We start from the raw sequence: 12,880 nt of genomic DNA on the forward strand, positions 1-12,880 counted from the left end.
TTGGTAAGTTCTCCATGAAGGATATGGCTGAAGCATTATATGTATTAGGAATACACATCTATAGGGATAGATCAAAGAGAATGCTAGGGCTCACCCAATCCACATATATCGATACCATACTGAGGAGATTCTTTATGGAGGAGTCCATGAGAGGATATCTCCCAATGACTCATGGTGTGAATCTATCCAAGTCTATGTGCCCCAAGACTAATGAAAAGATAGAAACCATGAGCCGCATTCCATATGCGTCTGCCATAGGCAGTATTATGTATGGTATGATATCTACTCGACCTGATGTGGCATATGCACTGAGTATTGCAAGCCGATATCAATCGAATCCCAGTCCACTGCATTGGAAAGCAGTGAAGGACACTCTTAAGTACTTGAGAAGAACTAAGAATTTGTTCTTGGTATACGGGAGTGGAGAACTAAAATTGGAAGGCTACACTGATTCTAGCTTCCAATCAAATGTGGATAATTTGAAATCGACCCCTGGATTTGTATTCATGCTCAATGGTGGCGCTGTCTCTTGGAAGAGTTCCAAGCAAGACACCACAGCGGATTCAACCACTAAGGTCGAATACATAGCTGCATCGGCTGCAGTAAAGGAGGGTGTTTGGATGAGGAATTTCATCCAAAGAGTTGGGTGTCGTTCTCAAAAGAGTTGATCCATTCCCGGACTACTGTGACAACACCGGTGCCGTAGCGCAAGAGAAGGAACCGAGGTCTCATCAGCGATCCAAACATATACTGAGGAAGTTCCACATAATCCGGGACATTGTGGGAAGAGGAGACATATCAGTAGAGAGTCGACTCTGCAGATAACGTTGCTGATCCACTGACGAAGCCCATGCCTGGACCATTGTTTGAGAAGCATCGCGAAGCAATGAGTCTAAGATCTATGGGTAGTTGGCTATAGGGCAAGTGGGAGATTGTTAGAGTAGGTGTCCGGCAAGCCAACTTATGGCTTGGGCTTTATTGAATCTAATGTAAAACAATCTTTATTTTAATAATATTTTACGATTTTATTCGTTTATGGAATTATACTTTATCTGTATACCCATGCAAGCTGCATGGATAAAGTCCTTGAATATACAATAGGTACCATGAGGTTTGCGTCTCAACGTAAGATCATGAAACTCATTAGGAAGCGTACCGTATATTCTAAATAGGTTCCTAGTCGATTCAGCCGCCTAAAACGAGGATAAAAGTCGCTCGAGCTCGAGACTAGTATCTGTGGAGTAAACACCATGTTTCATTGGTAAGGGCATAGAGATGTCCATTCACACAGATGAGTGATCATATGATGATGCACTGAACAACCCTCCCTCGGACTGTCCAAGTGGTTCTCACTTATCGAGTGGAATAGTCCGCAGTTATGGTTGTACACCATTAGTCCTTTGACCCGGGACGATGTAAGGGCTATACGTACTAGCATGCACTTTGATCCGTTTACCGACTCCATCGAGGGTCATCAGGTGGCGAGGTTGGGTGTAGTTTCGAAATACGTAGGAGCAAATACATTGTAGTCGGGGATTCACTGTTTACCTACGGGTAAAGATATCCTATGTGGTCTGATGAGTCAATAGTGCAAGGAATCTCTGGCCGTAGTAAGACATGTGCAGTTTGGAAAGGTGTTTCCTTAGTTGCGCATACCATGACACTATTACTCAAAGATAAATCACATCGCTGTCGAATTCATATGCAACTCTCGATATACCAATGGTTGCAGATTCGATCGGGATATATGTGTTGAAGGGACCGTACTGTACGCTAACCATGACTAAAGGTTCTTGCAGGCACTATCAGTGATTCCTAAGGGATCATGGGGCGATGCTACTAGACGCTATTACCATGATCCGATGGGTGCAATCAGAAATGAGTTCTGACATTCTCTATCAAGGAGTTGATGAAAAGAATGGGGTTAACTAGGGTAAACCCGAATAAGGATAAATGTTATTCTGAATCACATGGAGATGTGAACCCACGGCTAGCTGTATCCCTGAACCATTGAGGGTCACACAAGCATCGGATTCTGTGTTCCCGTTGAGATAGTCAAATTTCAAAGAGTTGGAATTTGACGACTATAGTTTGATGGAGATCAAACAGGAAGCTTATAAAGGAGTTTATGAGCTTATTCCATAGGATGGAAGAAGTGGAAGTTAGCATGATTGCTAAATAAGGAAGGAGAGTAGAACTGCCTGTTTTGTGAAGGAGTTCACTAAAACTGGCAGCTTCCAAATATGGTGACTGCCATATATGGTAAGTTCTAAATTTGGTAAATGAAAATTTTGATCTTCGAAATTTTCAATTTTCATTATATGAACAAGATTTGTATCCTTGGTACATCGGCGCTCTCGGATCGTTGATCGGGGTTATAATGAGTTCGGAATCATTTTTTTTAGTGAATTTGGAATTTACTAATTAAATGATTGTGCTAGTAGAGGTGACTATTAACATGCACAAATTCTCATATATGTTCTAGAGGAGTCTAGAATTAAATTAACCAAGGAGTTAATTTATAAATTAAATAATGGTTATTTAATTTAATTAATATACATATATATATTTTATATGGTGATATAAAATATGTGTATATGGTATTATTATATCAATATATTATTAAAAGTTAATAAATACATTATATAATAATTATATGAGAGTTTTAATATAATGAAGTTATTAGAGTCCTTGTGGGAGAGGGACTCCTAATTGGATTAGGAGTCTCACTCTATATATATACACCACAAGGACTCATAACAACTAACCTAATTTTGCACACAAAAGGAAAAGAAAAACTCTCCTCCCTAGAAAGAAAACACAAGGCCACCAAAGAAAAAAAAAGGGAAAAATTTGTTGGTTTATGGTTTTTTCTTCCATTGTCACACATTCTCCGTCTTTTGGAAATTCGGAGATTACAATCTCAACGCAAGAATTGTTTGGAATTACTAGTGCAATCCAAACAAAAAACTCAGTTTCTGATCGTGGACCCAATTAGACGATAAAAGGAGAAGAGCCGTTCGTAGGGATTTACAAGAAGGGCTATATCCGTCTCAAACCGGAATAGTTTGGAGTCCAGCATTAAGAATGCAAAGGTATAATTCTAAAACACCCTATGAATGTTTTTAAACACACGACGCCCAAAAACAAAATTTTTAAACTTCCGCTGCGTCTTGGGTGCGAGAATACGATGTCCCAACAACTGGCATGGGTATACAGATAAAGATGTGCCAAAACAATAATTTCAAATATTATTAAAATAAAGATTGTTTATACATAGAGTTTTATTGTGAACACTCGGCCAACACTTGGCTCGACGGGCACCTACTCTAACAATCTCCCACTTGCACTAGAGCCAACTACCCATATGCTTCAAACCCATCGATTCGCGATGCTTCTCGAATAATGGTCCAGATAAAGACTTAGTTAGTGGATCAGCAACATTATCTGCGGAGCTGTCTATGTCAAAAGACACTTCTTCCTCTTTCCACAATCTCTCGGAGGATGTGGTACTTTCTCAAAACATGTTTGGATTTCTGATGAGACCTTGGCTCCTTTGCTTGAACTATAGCTCCCGTGTTGTCACAAAACACCGGGACAGGAGCAACTCCATTAGGAATGACGCCCAACTCTTTGAAGAAATTCCTTATCCAAACATCTTCCTTTCCTGCATCTGATGCAGCAATGTATTCGGCCTCAGTGGTGGAATCCGCAGTACTGTCTTTCTTGGAACTCTTCCAAGAGACAGCATCACCATTGAGCATGAATACGAACCCAGAGGTTGACTTCGAGTCATCGATATCGCTTTGGAAGCTAGAGTCGGTATAGCCTTCCAATTTCAGTTCTCCACCCTCATAGACCAAGAACAACTTATTGGTCCTTCTCAAATACTTGAGGATGTCTTTCACAGCTTTTCAGTCCGGAAGACCAGGGTTCGATTGATATCTACTCACTATACTTAGTGCAAAAGCCACGTCAGGACGTATAGATATCATCCCATACATGATGCTACCAATTACAGATGCATAAGGAATGCTTGTCATCGCCGCTATCTCTGCATCAGTCTTGGGAGACATAGACTTGGATAGGGACATGCCATGACACATTGGTAGATGTCCTCTCTTGGACTCATCATCGAGAACCGCTTCACGATGGTATCAATGTATGTGGACTGGGTGAGACCAAGCAATCTTCTCGATCTATCTTTATAGATCTGTATTCTCAATACAAAAGATGCTTCACCCAAGTCCTGCATCGAGAACTTACTATCTAACCATATTTTGGTTGACTGCAACATTCCTACATCATTCCCAATGAGTAGAATGTCATCAACATAAAGCACTAGGAATGTCACAGCACTCCCACTGACCTTCTTATACACACAGGGTTCCTCAGGATTCTTAGTAAAACCAAACTCTTTGATTGTACTATCGAATCTAAGGTTTCAACTCCTAGATGCCTGATTTAGACCATAAATAGATATCTGAAGTTTGCATACCATATGCTCACTTCTGACAGATCTAAACCCTTCAGGTTGAGACATGTAAATCTCTTCCTTAATATCCACATTAAGAAAGGCTGTCTTGACATCCATCTGCCATATCTCATAGTCATACCATGCAGCTATGGCTAGCAATATCCTTATAGACTTGAACATTGCAACTGGAGAAAAGGTTTCTTCAAAGTCAACTCCTTGTCTTTGAGTATATCCTTTTGCTACCAATCGCGCTTTGAAGGTCAATACCTTCCCATATGCCCCAAGTTTCCTCTTGTAAATCCATTTACACCCTATGGGAACAGTTCCCTCAGGTGGATCCACAAGATTCCACACTTGGTTCGAATGCATGGAATTCATCTCAAATTCCATTGCTTCAAGCCATTTGGATGAATCGACATCAGATAACGCTTTCTTAAAGGTCCTTGGATCACATCCATGGTTAGGCTCATCATGGCCCTTTTCAAGAAGTAGACCATACCTCATAGGTGGTCTCGAGACTCTCTCGGATCTTCTAGGAGCTTGTATCTCCTCTCTTGGCTCTTCGGGTGTGGGTTTCTTCAATTGTGGGTGTCTCTCGAACCTCTTCGAGTTCTATCATCTCTCCTTTTCTATCCAATAGAAATTCGTGTCCCAAAAAGGTTGCATTCCTAGAAACAAACACCTTTGTTTCTTAAGGATGATAGAAATAGTATCCAACTGAATTCCTTGGATATCCCACAAAGTAACATAAAAACGATCGACTATCCAATTTATCTCCCACTACCTGCTTCACCTAAGCAGGGCATCCCCATTTTCTAAGATAAGAATATTTGGGAGGCTTACCAATTCATATCTCATATGGTGTCTTATCAACTGCCTTTGAATGGACATTGTTCGACAACAGTGCCCCTGTCTCAAGCACATATCCCCAAAAGGATAGCGGCAACTTCCTGAACCCCATCATAGACCGAACCATGTCCATCAAAGTCCGGTTACGACGCTCCGAAACACCATTCAACTGTGGTGTAGCAGGCGGAGTCCACTGCAAGAGAATCACATTCTCCCTAAGATACTCTTGGAATTCGGCACTCAAGTACTCACCACCTCGATCCGATCGAAGTTACTTGATGCTTCGTCCTAACTGTTTCTCTACTTCACTTCTGAATTCTTTGAACCTTTCAAAGGCTTCAGACTTGTATTTCATCAAATACACATACCCATATCTCGAAAAGTCATCGGTAAAGGTGATGAAGTAGGCATGTCCATGCTTAGTGGTGATGCTAAGCGGACCACACACATCGGTATGGATCAAATCCAATAACCCTTTGGCTCGCTCCACATGGCCCTTAAAGGGAATTTTGGTCATCTTTTCTTTTAGACATGATTCACAAGTTGGGAGAGAATTAATATCAGACATATCATACATGCCCACTCCCACTAGCTTGTTCATCTTTCTTAGGAAAATATGTCCTAATCGAGCATGCCATAATTGTGCCGTATTAAGAGTATCTTGATTTCGCTTGTTTGTTGTTGTTATTGCTTGGACATTGTTTACTGGAATATCTTTCAATTTTAAGTTATAGAGATTGTTTTCAAGTTCTCCAGTACCAATTAAACATTCATTCTTGTAAATGTTTCAAACATCTTTGCTAAATAAACAAGAATATCCATCTTTATCAAGCATAGAAATGGAAACAATGTTTTTCACTAAATCAGGTACAAATAAAACATCTCCTAAAATCAACTTAAAATCATTGTTCAACAATAAGTAAACATCTCCCACGGCCTTGGCAGCAACTCTTGCTACATTGCCCAAACTCAAGAAGGTCTCATCTTCCCTAAGTCTCCTACTTCTTCCCATCATCTGTAAATCATTACAGAGATGTGAGCCACGGCCGGTATCTAATACCCAAGAAGTATAGTTAATTGAAATGTTTACTTCAATGTAGAACATACCATTTCCATAACCCTTCTGGGCAAGATATTCTCTGCAGTTACGTCTCCAATGTCCAGGCTTCTTGCAGTGATGACATATATCAACAGTCTTGTCAGCCTTTACTGGTGTGGCTGCCACAACGGGATTCGGAGCTTGCCTCTTCAAGGGCACGTTCTTCTTGGGACGTTGGAAAGAACGCTTCATTCCCTTCCCATGTGAACCAATCTTCGTACCAGATGAAGAAACCACATAAAGAACCGACTTCTCATCATTCATAGAAGCCTGCATATAACACTTGGCTTTCAAGTCATGGTCACACCATTCCTTGTAAGTCTGCAATTCCTCATGAGTGCAGTCAGTCGGAGCCTCAACAGGGGGCGACTCAGTAAGTGTATACGCTATCCTTTCCAAATTCAAGACAATTTTCAGATTTCTTAGTCAATTGAGGTAATTAGGTCCGGTTAATACGTGTTTTTCGAGTATTACAGATAGCGGATTGCGAATCGAAGACATTGTCAAAAAGTATTGAAAAGTAAAACAGATAAATGTTAATGACTATTTTAAAATATTTAGTAAGATATAAAGTATGGACTTTTACTTCATAAATTTTCGCTCCCACTGTTTTGACATTTTTCACTACCCTCTAGTGAAAACGGGAAACTCTTTTCCTGAGTAGGTACGTAAGGTCCAATTAGTAAATCATGATCCCGAATAATATCAGCCAATCACAATTCCTAAGAGGTAGTTTCCAATTGCATCACCATGCAACCCTCTACGTAAAATTTTGTCTCACGTTTGATTAGGACCCGATAATATGACGTCGTTCATTTTTACGTGTCAAGCCTTACCCATTGATGTTGAACCTTAATGGACGGTCGCCATGAGTTCCATAAATAGTATGAGCCGAAATCATGGGAGTTCCACGCAGTTCACATCACCATGTCAATGGATGTCACAGCTTTCCGGTGTCCAGGGCCCCCCAATAATATGAGCCGAGCCCCGAACATGGGTAGCGTTCATCATGCACCCATTGTCCATGGAAGACATGGAAATTATAAACACCTTTATAATTCCCCTTTTCGGGCAATCTTATTCAAAATAAGGGTTTTTAATTTTGAAAGGTCTCATCATTAATTTTATTTAAAAGCTCGCCATGTTTGATCGTATGTTTGCCGGATTCATGCAACTTTGTTATTATCATAATAATAACGCACATACTCAATATTTATAACATATCATGCATATATTATAAATAGTAAACAAAACAAGGATGATTAATCGCCCCAAAACTAATGGCCCGTGTGAGCTAAGCACGGGCCTAGGTCTAATCTTAGGAAAATGCATGGGATGCAAATGCAACTGTTACATAAGCCTCCAATATTTACATGTCTTCGATCTTCATAATCATCAAGGCCACCATCTTCCAATCTTGATCTTCCACTATACTAATATTTACAAATAAATATCCATGGCAAATAGGGATACATCTCATAGGGTGGGAACGGGCCATAAACCAAACCCATTTTATAAATTGATATATTACAATCATTCAACACAAAATATCCTAGCATACACCTAGAAACTTGGGCTTGAGCTTTTGATCATTCTTCATGCATAATATCACATATCATACACCATCAATTAATTATCACAATAATCAATTGATCCAATATTATATATCTTGATCCAATCACTAACCGCCACGATTATAAACTAAATTAACAAAGTACACAAACTTCTTTGTCTACTTTTTAATTAATTTATTTATAACCGAATTTCTTGTAAATCACCATTTACTATAAATAATTAAAGTCCAACTTCAATTATTTATTTCATGAGAAAATATGTACAACTTTTGTAAATTTAAACTTAAGGGCCCAACAAATCATTTTTCACCAAAAATATTTTGGTTCATTTAAATTCACAAATTGTATTAGCCATCTAATGGCCCAACAACTTCAAGGCCCATGACACTTTGATATTCCAAAACACTTTTGGAAACCCTAGTCGTCATCCCCGTTGCCAGAGCTCCCTCGTCGGATTCCGGCCAACTTACAATTTTTATTTTTTTTAATTTTCAAAGGGGGGCCGTTCGGGCAGCCACTTGGGCTGCCCTTGCTACTCATTTTGGGCAGCCCCTCGGGGAGCCCAAGCTGCCCGAAATGGGCAGCAATTTGCAGCCCAAAAACGGCCCCAAACCGGCCTTGATTTTAGTTGTTTTGATTGTCTCATGCGGTTATGAATTGACCTCAATATAATATCATGTATATGCTACACAAAATAGTGACCATAGCTCTGATACCACTTGAAAGGGGATCGATTAAGGCGCTTGCTTGCGCAACGGAAGTTTCAAATTTATTTTTCAAGCAAGAAAATGAAGCACCCTAAACTATAGTGTGTAGAAAATACAATAAACACAAAATGACATTCATAGGGTATTTTTAGAAATTCTTACCTATCAATCTCTTAAGATTGATTATGGCTCCAACTAAGATGTAAACACCTTAGCTCTTGAATGGTAGACCTTTCTACAAGCTTCCAATGAGCACTCTTTGCTCAAAAATTGAGCCCACCACCAACAAGGAATATCCCCTCCAATTTTGCGCTAGAAAAATTGGAGGATTTTTCGTTGAGAAGAGTGTGCAATCTTCAACAATTGAAGAACAAAAAATGGAGGAGAATTACACTCAAAATTTTGGCCATCATGCTCAGTTGAAAAGGGGAGACATTTTTCTTGGTTGTGTAAAAAGTTAAAGTGTGTCCCAAAGGCATGCATGCTTTTGACTCAAAAAGTTGTCTCCAACCTTTCACCTTTCAAGTATGCAATTTGTTTGGGCTTGTAACAATTAAAAGGCCCATGGACTTTAATTTAAATATCTCAAACATATTTGAGATCATTTAAACCCTACTTGATTTTACTCAAACCCACTAGTTGAATAATTATTTCTAATTGGGCTCTACAAGGCCTAATGTTTTTTAATTAATTCAACACTTGAATTAATTTAATTATTTGAACACTACTAGGTCCACTAGTGTTTAATTAATTCAACACTTGAATTAATTTAATTTAGTCCATAATAATGTTTATGAAAATCACAATTTTCAAATACACTATTTATTTGGCTTTAATTTAGGAACACTTCTTCAAATTAAAAGTTACATTCTCCTTATAGAAGTCATACTTCTATTTTTATTTGCGCTTATAAACTCCTTTATAAGTCATTCAACACATTGAACTATTTTACTTTTCAACGGGATATATAAAGTTTGCACTTGTGTGGCCCTCAATGGTTCATTGATTCAACTAGCCGTGAGTTCACATCTCCATGTGATTCGGGACTAAACATGTCCTTATATGAGCATACCCCAATTGCTCCATTCTTACTTATCAACTCCTTGATAATAAGAACGTCAGAACTCAAGTCTGATAGTACCCAACCAATCATGTTAACCACCTATCAGCATCGCTTACATGATTCCGTAGGTATCAAATGATAGTGCCTGCAAGAACCATTCAAATATGGTTAGCGTACAGTACGCTCCCTTCAACTCATATATCCCGACCGATTCGACAACTATTGGTATATCGAGAGCTGGCAAAGAATCGATACTATGTGTCATGTCGTAGTTGCCTCGATGGTGTAATCTAATGTCGTAGTTGCCTCGATGGTGTAATCTAAGAAACTCCTTTCTTAATTACTATCATACTCTGATCAGATATTTCAAACTACATACACATAGGATATCCATACCCGAAGGTAAGCGGTGAATCCCCGATTACAATGCATCGACTCCTATATGTTTCGACAAAACACCCAATCTTGCCACCTGATGACCCCATATGAGTCGGTAAATAAGTCAAAGTACATTGCTAGCATATAGAGTCTCAATGTTGTCCCGGGTCATAAGGACTAATGGTGTACAACCATAAACTAGGACGTTTCCACTCGATAAGTGAGAACCACTTGAAAAGTCCTTTATGGAGGGTTGTTTAGTGCACTCTACAAGGAGCACCTATCTGCATGTTCAGAATCACAATGTCCCCTACCAATGAAACATGGTACTCACATCGCAGATAATAGTATCGAATTCGAGCGGCCTATATCCTTCTTAGCGGCGACTGAATCGACTAGGAACTGTTTAGAATATACAATATTCCAAATATGAGTTTCATGATACTCATCATATGAGCATCTCATATTCTTTCTACTATTTGTATATTCAAGGACTTTATCTATGCAACTAGCATCTGTATACAGATAAATATGTGCCAAAAAAATAATTTCAAATATTATTAAAATAAAAATTGTTTATACATAGAGTTTCATTGTGAACACTGGCCAACACTTGGCTCGACGGACACCTACTCTAACAGCAACTATACCCAATCTCGCCACCTGATGACTCACCTGGAGCCGGTAATTGAGTCAAAGCACAGTCTTAGCATATAGAGCCTCAGTGTTGTCCCGGATCGTAAAGTCTAATGGTGTATAATCATAACCACGGACTTATCCTCTCGATGAATGATAACCACTGCGAAAGTCCGAGGGAGGGTTGTTCGGTATAATATCATATGACTACCCATCTGCATGTTTGGACATCTCTATGCCCTTACCAAGAAACGCGGTAAACAACATCACAGATGCTAGTCTCGAGCTCAAGCGACCTTTATCCATGTTTTAGGTGGCTGAATCGACTAGGAATGAATTTAGAATATGCAGTGTTTACAAATGAGTTTCAACATCGAATTACGATTCATTTGTATTAAAGCATAATCAAGGACTTTATCTATACTGATTGCATGTATATACAGATAAAGTAAAACAAAACCATAAAAAGTTAAATTATATTAAAATAAAGATTGTTTATTACACTTGAGTCAATAATTCTCTAGTCAAACGTTGGGTTGCAGGGCATCTACTCTAATACCATCAACATAGACAGACTGGGAACTGACTGAAGCAACAAAACATGAGGGACTCATCCCATCCGATACAACATACACTTTAAAGTACCGTTTGGTTCACCATATTATTTATTCATATTTTTATCCAATCTAATTTCATGTTTGATACACCATATTAGCTATCCATCTACCAATTTTTTTATCCTACATCAATCAAAGGCAAAAACTTGTATAAGACGGTCTCACAAGTCGTATTTTGTGAGACGGATATCTTATTTAGGTCATCCATGAAAAAATATTACTTTTTATGCTAAGAGTATTACTTTTTATTGTGAATATCGGTAGGATTGATCCGTCTTACAAATAAAGATTCGTGAGATCGTCTCACAAGAGACCTACTCGAATCAAATAATCAACCATTTATCTCACATCAATCAAATCTTTCAATTGAAATCACAATATTACCCTTAATAAATAATATTATAAATATTTTATTAATATTTTCAAAAAAAAATGTTAATATCACATTATCTCAAATTTAATCAAATTAATCAATCAAATCAAACATTATATTAACTATCATTATTATATATTTTATTATTTAAAAATATTACTTATCTTCATACTATATGTCTCATATCACGAACCAAACGGTACCTAAGGCGATAATTTCTTAAAAAAATGACGTCCATTCATAATTTTTAGCAATTAGAGGTCATATTTTTAAATAAATGTAGGCTTGATCAAACTTTTGTTCAAAAGAAATAGGTCTCTCTAACATTATGAAAATAGTTCTCTATGGTGTTGATTTTTTTTTTTTTTTTTTTTAAAGTTTGATCGGGCCTACATTTCTTTAACCCCATCTCTGTACTTATCACTAAAATCGAGAGCTTCGTCTATTTAGAGGCTCAATGAGTGATTTGATAGGAGCAAGATTACTCATTCTATCTAAATAATAGAGGAACACATCATGATTAATCAATATTTACGAAAAAATTAAAATGGAGTGCATGCAAACTGCTGTTGGATCAATATTTACGAAAAATCATCCAGTGAAACACGGGTAGATCAAAAAAATTAGAAAAGGAAAGTGGATCACATAGAGGGACATGCGAGTCTCTGGCATTTCTCTTGGCATCAGTGGCAGAAAGCACAGTGTGTAACAAGAACAAAAGTTCCAATAATCTTAGCATCGAGCCCATCACCTTTAGTGTATCCATGGCCCACCATGTTTGCCCCCACCTTTAAGTCTTTCGTAAGGTCCCACCGTGAAACCCTTCAACACACCCGCACCACAGATGGCACCAAGGCACTGCACCACAATATAGAACAAAGCTCTGGTCAAGGAAATCTTACTTGTCAGGAACAAGCCAAAGTTTACGGCTGGATTGATGTGTCCTCCTGTTTCAACACAAAGGTCCCAAGAATTTACTCCTTAATTGGAATAATATCGGAGGTTTAATCGTAATGATCTTAATTACATGATTTAAGTAGAGGTGAAAATATTTTTTTTTAAAAAAAAAGTAGAGGTGAAAAGTTTAGGCAAGAATTATTGAAACCA

General features: G+C 38.2%; 1 long non-coding RNA gene across 1 annotated transcript in view; it reads right to left on the bottom strand.

The window, feature by feature from the left end:
• Nucleotides 1-12,880, bottom strand: part of LOC142550864 (uncharacterized) — a 34,095-nt gene that overhangs the window by 20,722 nt on the left and 493 nt on the right. The window contains exon 2 of the long non-coding RNA XR_012821436.1: nucleotides 12,419-12,720. This is a non-coding gene — a long non-coding RNA (uncharacterized LOC142550864). The remainder of the gene's footprint in view (nucleotides 1-12,418; nucleotides 12,721-12,880) is intronic.

The sequence above is a fragment of the Primulina tabacum genome, chromosome 7 (genome assembly GCF_025594145.1).
Source record: "Primulina tabacum isolate GXHZ01 chromosome 7, ASM2559414v2, whole genome shotgun sequence".
NCBI classification, from domain to species: Eukaryota; Viridiplantae; Streptophyta; class Magnoliopsida; order Lamiales; family Gesneriaceae; genus Primulina; species Primulina tabacum.